Source organism: Primulina tabacum, chromosome 16 (genome assembly GCF_025594145.1).
Source record: "Primulina tabacum isolate GXHZ01 chromosome 16, ASM2559414v2, whole genome shotgun sequence".
In the NCBI taxonomy this organism is placed as follows: Eukaryota; Viridiplantae; Streptophyta; class Magnoliopsida; order Lamiales; family Gesneriaceae; genus Primulina; species Primulina tabacum.
In genome coordinates this window covers 31727003-31735110 of record NC_134565.1, presented here as the reverse complement: position 1 = coordinate 31735110, position 8108 = coordinate 31727003, and positions in this window count along the sequence as shown.

The following is an 8108-nucleotide window of genomic DNA, read 5'->3' as shown; positions in this document are numbered from 1 at the left end:
TTACTTTTTATGATAAGAGTATTACATTTTATTGTGAATATCGGTAGGATTGACTCGTCTCACAGATAAATATTCGTGAGACCGTATCAAAAGAAACCTATTCTAAGAACAAACTAGCTTTTAGGTGCACGCACTATCCAATTAGATAATGCTAAGTTATTTGGATGAAGCTCAAGTCAACTTGATCATGGTACATTTTATTATTATTATTATTATTATTATTATTATTATATAATATATAATATAATATAGTAAAGTTTTTTTTATTTATTTAATACTTCATAGGATGTTTTTTTAATTAATTTTACAAATCTTTTGTCGCGATTTCTCAATTTGTAAATTAATATTACAGATCCACCAACTGAACCCCGTTGCATATGGACATATAGATAGCGTCGTGTATGACTTACCTGCTTGAGATTTTGTAAAAGCGATTTATTGTGATTATGTATTTTTAATTTTTTTTAAAAAGATATTCTAGATCGAGTGCATTGAATAGGCGAGGGTTTCAAAGAGTAGGTATCTTGTGATGGTCTTATGGGTTTTTATTCTTGAGACAAGTTAACCGTGTCTATATTTACAATAAAAAGTATTGCTTTTGGCGTAAAAAATGATATTTTTCGTTTGTGCCCCAAATAGAATATTTGCCTCATAAAATTGTCGCGTGAGATCGTCTCACATGAGTTTTTGTGTTTAAAAAATGTTAATAAGAAATCTTCAGAGTTAAGAATTTTGACCAAGTATTAATTTTTAAGTTGGACACATTTTTAGGAGAGAAATAACAAATAAAAATCAGTTGGGGGCTATATTAGTTTTAAAAGAGCAATATGAATAGCACAAGAAATTTGTGCTAGTTGAAAGTATCATTATAATTACAAAATTCAAGAACTATAAAACCCTAAAAATCCAGCAAGGCATGGTGCATGCATTCCGTATGCACGAACCCTCGCACCATACGAAACCCTTAGCCATGCACCATCCACTGGACTTCACAATATGAAACCCTTAGCCAAGCACCATTCCGTATATCTCTGTTATTTTTAGTTGGGGAATATGTTTGTTACAATTGAATCTCGAATCTGAGACTGTTTTAAATTTGAGACTTTAGTGTCAGATACCAACAACTTGCATCATAACATTAAATTCTTGTGCACATACCATGCCTTTAGAATCTCTAGAAAACATGATTTTCCAATTCAGTTTTTGGAAATTCTTGTCAAACATTTAGGATGTGTTTGGATAGTATGATTTGTATTTGTCGGAAATTTTCAAATCAAAGGATTTGAAACTGATGAACTTCAAATGACTAGGTCGGGGAATATATTTGAAATAAAAGGAAAAAATATAATTAGGCAGCTATCAAATCTTTTATTATAATTTTAAGCCAAATAGATACATTGTATTTGAGGTGTGAATTTGAAATCAAATAATTCACTCATGTTGAGTTTGGGATAATGGAATTCAAATCTATATATTTCAAATATATTTAATTTTATTTTTTAAGTTTTTTAAAAACAAGACTGTAATCTTCAAATTCACTCATTCGATTTTTATATAGTATTTTATGTTAGTTAAAATAAATTTCAATTTCACCCAATAAAAGAGATATTTGAAATTCATTCTAGTGTTTGTCACTATTATGTTAATAAATAACGTATCAATTTAATAATACATCTGTTGTTTCGTTGTTTTAAAAAATATATAATCGAAATCTATAGATTTCAAATTCATTCATTTAAATACAACAAATCATTCAATTCAAATGCAACTCAAAATTAAAGATTATCGATAGTACGATTAATCAATATAGGCCGTCAAACTTTCATAACGAGCTCTATGTATCGTATATATCTAAGAACACATTTTACTTTTTCTAACAAAATACGTAAACTTAAGAAAATCTTTCATTCGACAAACTGTCTTGTTCATTAACTTATCTCCGAGTTTACCTTTAATTAATTCAAAGTCAATCAAGTAGGATCAAATATCCATCAATGACGACACAAAGATAAGAAATATTTTTCTAGCTAGAAAATAAATTTATTTTTTTTAATGATCCTGGGTTAATAATTATTTATACTAGGTAGAGTGACCGCTAAATTCGGTTGGGATTAATTCTAGCTAGCGGACTAGGTCAAGTTATAGTAAATGGACGAACAGTCCAAGTATCGATCCCACAGAGACTATTATTTAATTACTAAGATTCGATTATTTTATTTAATCTAGGCAAACAAGAACGAGCGATTGATTATTATTTCAACTAAGTGAATTTTTAAATGAATTTATTCTAATTTAATAACTAAATCAATTACCAGAGAAGCTTGGAACGTGGGGTTTTTTTTCAAATTTAAATAGAATGACCAGGAGCACACAACGGTAACAAACTCTGATCAAATTCAAGCACGAGAATTATTCGACTAGCAATTATTCGTAGTCACGATGTAATCCTCTAATTTAATTATAAATCTATTTCTAGAATTTATAATCCTATTTTCATTTAACAGTCCAATTATTTCTAATTGAATTTAATTAAACAAAAACGCATGCATCAACGATAGAATTACAGCTGTCACCTAAAATCGCACACTGAAACCGAATACTATTTCTAGTCGGTTTAACTGTGTGTTGATTAATATTTTTGAAGCTAATTCCAATCTATTCCCTTTCGAGTCAAGATCGAACAACAAACATGCAATTAATTGGCCAAATCAAAAGCACGAAAATTACGCAAACATTAATCAATAACATGAAATAACTGATGAATTGAATGATCCAACGAATAAACCAAATCAGTCGTTTGTCCCTATCGTGGTCCCGATCACAAGAAAAACTACTCCATAAATTCAAAACTAAAATCAAATTTATTGTTTGAATTCATGTCTAAAAATAAGAAAATAAAAGAGAAGAGAAATCTCAATGATGGTACGCGGATCTTGCGTGTAAATTGCACTGTCTTTTTCTCTCGTTTCTCCCAAGTCTTTGCCGTCTTCAAGAGTCCCAAAGTCGCCCTTTTTTTTTCTCCTCTAAAAGTCGGCTCTCTTCAATTCTGAAAAAAAACCCCCCTTTTGTCTCGTTTTTTTTTTCCTTTTATTCCTTTCCAGATCACGAGCAAATCTTCGCCAAAATCTCGATCTGATATTGCGCACACGGACCCCGTGCCTGCATCCGGAGAGGGGTCCGTCTGGAGGTCCGTGCAAACACTGTAAGTTGGGTTCTTGGCAATTGAATGGCACGGACCTGTCTCCGGGGTCCGTGTATAGGCCTTTGTTTCCCAAAGCCTTTATTTTCTCCCCTATTTTTTCGGGTATTTATGATGTGGCGTTGCGAGGTTTGACTTTTCTTTCATTTCTTTGGTTTTCACCCTCTTTTGGTCAAACCTGCAAACAGCCATAATGAGACGAAATAAGCGCAAAACTCGGAATAAAAATGCCAGATATGCACGAATACGACAAAATAAAATCCCTAAAATGCTATATAATTCGTGCTTATCAACTCCCCCACACTTAACCCTTGTTCGTCCTCGAACAAATTAGACAATAAATAAAGATGAAAATATTTCAGATTCAGAACTCAAGTACCACAATCAAAACTTCTCAATTTGTTAAACTCTTTCACCCCCGGTCAAAAGATCACACTTCGCATATCACAAGGTTCGTTTTCGTTGCAATTCAAGATTCAAACATTTACCCAGTCAGGATCAACAGAACAAGATGTGTGTAGTGTGTAGGTCTGACTCGTACTCATCTCCAGCTACTTGGTTTCATGATCACTTATTTTCATTTGTTATCGAAACGCCCCATATGCTTGACTTTCATACCCCTCTCTACTAAATGTTGAACGACAATGACCTGGTTAATAGGTCTTTTCAAGCTTATAACGTAAGGCCAAGGCTCACGGCTACAATAAAAGATAGGGGAATCAAAAGTGAGATACAATAAAAATTATTCCTGTAGCACATTCATTCAACTTTCAACTCGTCAACAGTTACTATCTTTTCATCATTTTCAGAGCTCTAGCGTCTCATTTTCTTTCTCATTGTCCACCAACTTTCACCCACAGCTTATTTTATTTTATTTTTTTTTAAGTTTACATGAACAAAAATTCATCGACTCCTTCACTCAATTCTTCAATCCATTGGCGTAATTCAAACATTCCAATGTGCACAGGAGTTTTATTTCTCACACATATAGGTAGGAAAAAGTGTATAGGCTAAGATTCAGGTAGTTGATGTGGGACACTGAATAACTGACGAATAGGGGCTGACTGTGTGTCATTGACACACACCATTCGATTTTTTTTTTCAGGCTCAAAAGGGGTTACTAGGGCAATGAATGATGTATCGGTCAGGCTTGAAAGGCTCAAACGGTCCAAAGATCGCCTAAATCATCCCTAAGTCACCATCGTTCGTATTTTCGCTTCGAGGGCTAATCAGACAAGTTCTAGGGATCGTTGTTCGATTAATCTATATATATATATTTTTTTTTAAGTTCACATTTCACCAATTCACCAATGAGTAAAAGTTTGACCACGTGCATTGAACAAAATGTTGATACAGAACTGGTTCATGTTAGACTCTCTCCTTGAAACTACGACTCCTCTCACTCAATACTAGGCATGAACCAATTTTCCGGGTGATCCAAAATCTAACAAATTGATCTGATTATCAAGTGAAACAAGAGTTCTTAGTCTAAAAATAGTTTCATCCTACGTGAAAAGTGTTGTTAAGTATTGTGCAACGATGTGTAACAAGACTGACTCACCCCCACACTTTGATCACGACACTTTTCTCAGTGTAAAGCAATAGAAAAGGAACGATCAAGACAGTTAAAGCAAAAACACTTCCCTGGATAAATTGCGAGTAAGTGGTGAAAATGTGGTAGAAATCAGCAACTCCTGAAAAACACGACATCGAATACACAAGGAAACGTAAAAAAGAATAGGAGAAACACACAAACACACGATCAAAATTCAAATAAGAGTAACGATAAAGATCAAGTCTGAAAACGTTGATAACAACATAAAAAGGGCGAAATCTAGAAAAAACAATAACATCCTCCACACATCCTAACAGAATAAATTACTGCTCGTCCTCGGATCCCAACTCTAAGTCCATGAATGCCTCAAGCGTAGCTCTTTCCCAGGGTGGGGCATAGGCGTCGGGAGACTGTTGCTCGATACGAGCTAAGCGGTTTCGGATGTCGTCCATGCAGTCGAGTATGGATGAGTAAAAGTGGCGCCGGGCTTGCGAGTTGCGCGGTCTAGGGGGTACGTCAGCTCTAGGGCCAGCTCGGGCATCCAATGCCGCTTCTTCCTCCCCACGGGCATCCCAGGCGCGGTCATCGATGGCAGGGGGAGGCACCGGTGGGTGTTGCTTAATGGAGTGTTAGAGTAGGTGATGGAGGTGTGTTTCAGGGCGGCGGGAGAGGTGGTGAGGACGGCTGTGGTGCGGCGGCGTGAGTGATTGTGGCGGTGGTGCGAGAGAAGGAAACGATTTGAGGTTTTAGGGATTTGGAAGAGGGGCTGCGCGATTTTATTTCTGTGATGTCGCGAAAGTGAAGAACACGGACCCCGGGTAGGGGTCCGGGATGAGATCCGTGCAGACTCGGGAAATTGGCACTTCGAAGAATAAGTAAACACGGGGTCCGGGGGCGGGTCCGTGGAGGCTCGGTATAAGAAAACCAATTTTACAATTTTTTTTTTTTTTGAAAAATATACGAACCAACCCAAATGTGATGCCATGCATGTACAATTCTATAGATCTAAACACGAAATTTGAGGCTCAATCAAGCACACAAGATGCAAGAATTGTACAGACACTTCCCTGGTCAATTCGTGGTTTTGAAGCCGATCGCCCTGATAGATTCTCCCACACTTGAGAAATTCCACCGCTAGTAGATAAATTACCTGCACCACCATTCACTGAGATTAACTCACGAGCAATGCTAGAAAAACAAAAAGAAAGTAAACTAGAACGAATAAAATAAACTAAAGCATGAAAGAAAAATAAAAATAAACACTAGGTTGCCTCCCAGTAAGCGCTAAATTTAGAGTCGATAGCCTGACTGTACTCCCTTGATTTAGTTTGGATCTTGTAGATCCACTGTGGTCGGCTCATTGGGTATGGCACCACCATGATAAACCTTTAGCCTATGCCCATTTACTTTGAAAGCTCCGGTTGTTGCACTCGTGATCTCCACTGTTACGTAGGGAAAAACTTGTGTGATAGTGTATGGTCCTGACCACCGTGAACGCAACTTACCTGGCATCAGTTTCAGACGAGAATTATATAGTAGGACCAGTTGTCCTACCACAAATTCTCGATGGACGATGTTTTGATCATGCCAGCATTTGGTTTTCTCTTTGTAAAGCTTGGCATTCTCGTAGGCCTCCAACCTGAACTCGTCCAATTCATTTAGCTGCAGCACTCTCTCGTCACCTGTGACTTTAGCATCAAAATTCAGAAATTTAGTAGCCCAATAAGCCTTATGTTCAAGTTCTACAGGTAGGTGACACAATTTTCCATATAACAATTTGAAAGGGGACATGCCAATGGGGGTTTTAAAAGCGGTGCGGTATGCCCATAGTGCATCGTCGAGTTTCCTAGACCATTCTTTCCTCGAAGCACCGACAGTCTTCTCAAGAATGCGTTTTAGTTCTCGGTTCGAAACCTCGACTTGACCACTAGTTTGGGGGTGATAAGGTGTTGCCACCTTATGTCGGACCCCATACTTATCCAACAGACTGTCAAACTGACGATTACAAAAATAGTACCCCCATCGCTGATAATGGCTCTAGGTGTGCCAAGACGTGAGAAAATGTTTTTCATAAGAAATTGAACGACAACCCTAGAATCATTAGTTTTGCATGCACTTGCTTCCACCCACTTAGACACGTAGTCTACAGCCACCAAAATATACTTGTTCCCAAAAGAAACCGGGAACGGACCCATGAAATCGATACCCCACACATCAAATAATTCACACACAAGAATGTTATTGAGAGGTAATTCATGTCTCCTAGAAATATTACCTGTTCGCTGACAATCTGGACATTTTGTGACATATTTATGCGCATCCTTAAACAAAGTAGGCCAATAAAAACAAGACTGGAGGACTTTGGACGCAGTTCTAGTTGCCCCAAAATGGCCTCCAGCCGGACCAGCATGACAATGAAACAAAATTTCACTTACATCTTCTTGGGGAATGCATCTACGAATTATACCGTCTGCACATATTCTAAACAAATAAGGGTCCTCTCACAAATAGTATTTTAAATCTGAGAAAAACTTTTTCTTTTGCTGATATGTAAAATGGGGGGGAATGAACTTACTTGATAGATAATTAACAAAGTCAGCATACCACGGTAGATTGGTGATCTCAAAGAGTTGTTCATCCGGGAAATCGTCGCGAATAAAATCATTACCTTGAACGTGATTCTCCAGACGTGAAAGATGGTCAGCAACTTGATTTTCTGTGCCCTTCTTATCGATTATCGTCAAGTAAAATTCCTGCAGAAGAAGAATCCAACGAATTAGCCTTGGTTTTGCATCTTTTTTAGACATTAAGTATTTCAAGGCTGAATGGTCTGTGTGCACTACAACTCTGCTCCCTATTAAATATGATCTAAACTTATCCAGAGCAAAAACAACAGCAAGAAGCTCCTTCTCTGTGGTGGCATAGTTTAGTTGGGCGGCTGACAATGTCATACTAGCATAGTAGATGATATGAATGCACTTGTCTCTCTTTTGTCCCAACACTGCCCCTAACGCCGTGTCGCTTGCATCACACATCACCTCAAATGGCGACCCCCAGTCAGGTGCTATCATCACAGGTGCTGTGATTAATTTCTCTTTCAGAACCCGAAATGCCTGCACACACTCAGCAGAGAAATCAAAAGGCACATCTTTTATCAGTAAATTAGTCATGGGCTTGGCAATGCTAGAAAAATCTTTTATAAATCGTCTGTAGAATCCCGCATGCCCAAGGAAACTACGCACTCCTCTAATGTTGGTTGGGGCTGGAAGTTTCTCAATTACTTCAATCTTTGCCTTATCGACCTCAATCCCATTTTCAGAAATTTTATGCCCCAACACTATTCCCTCTCTCACC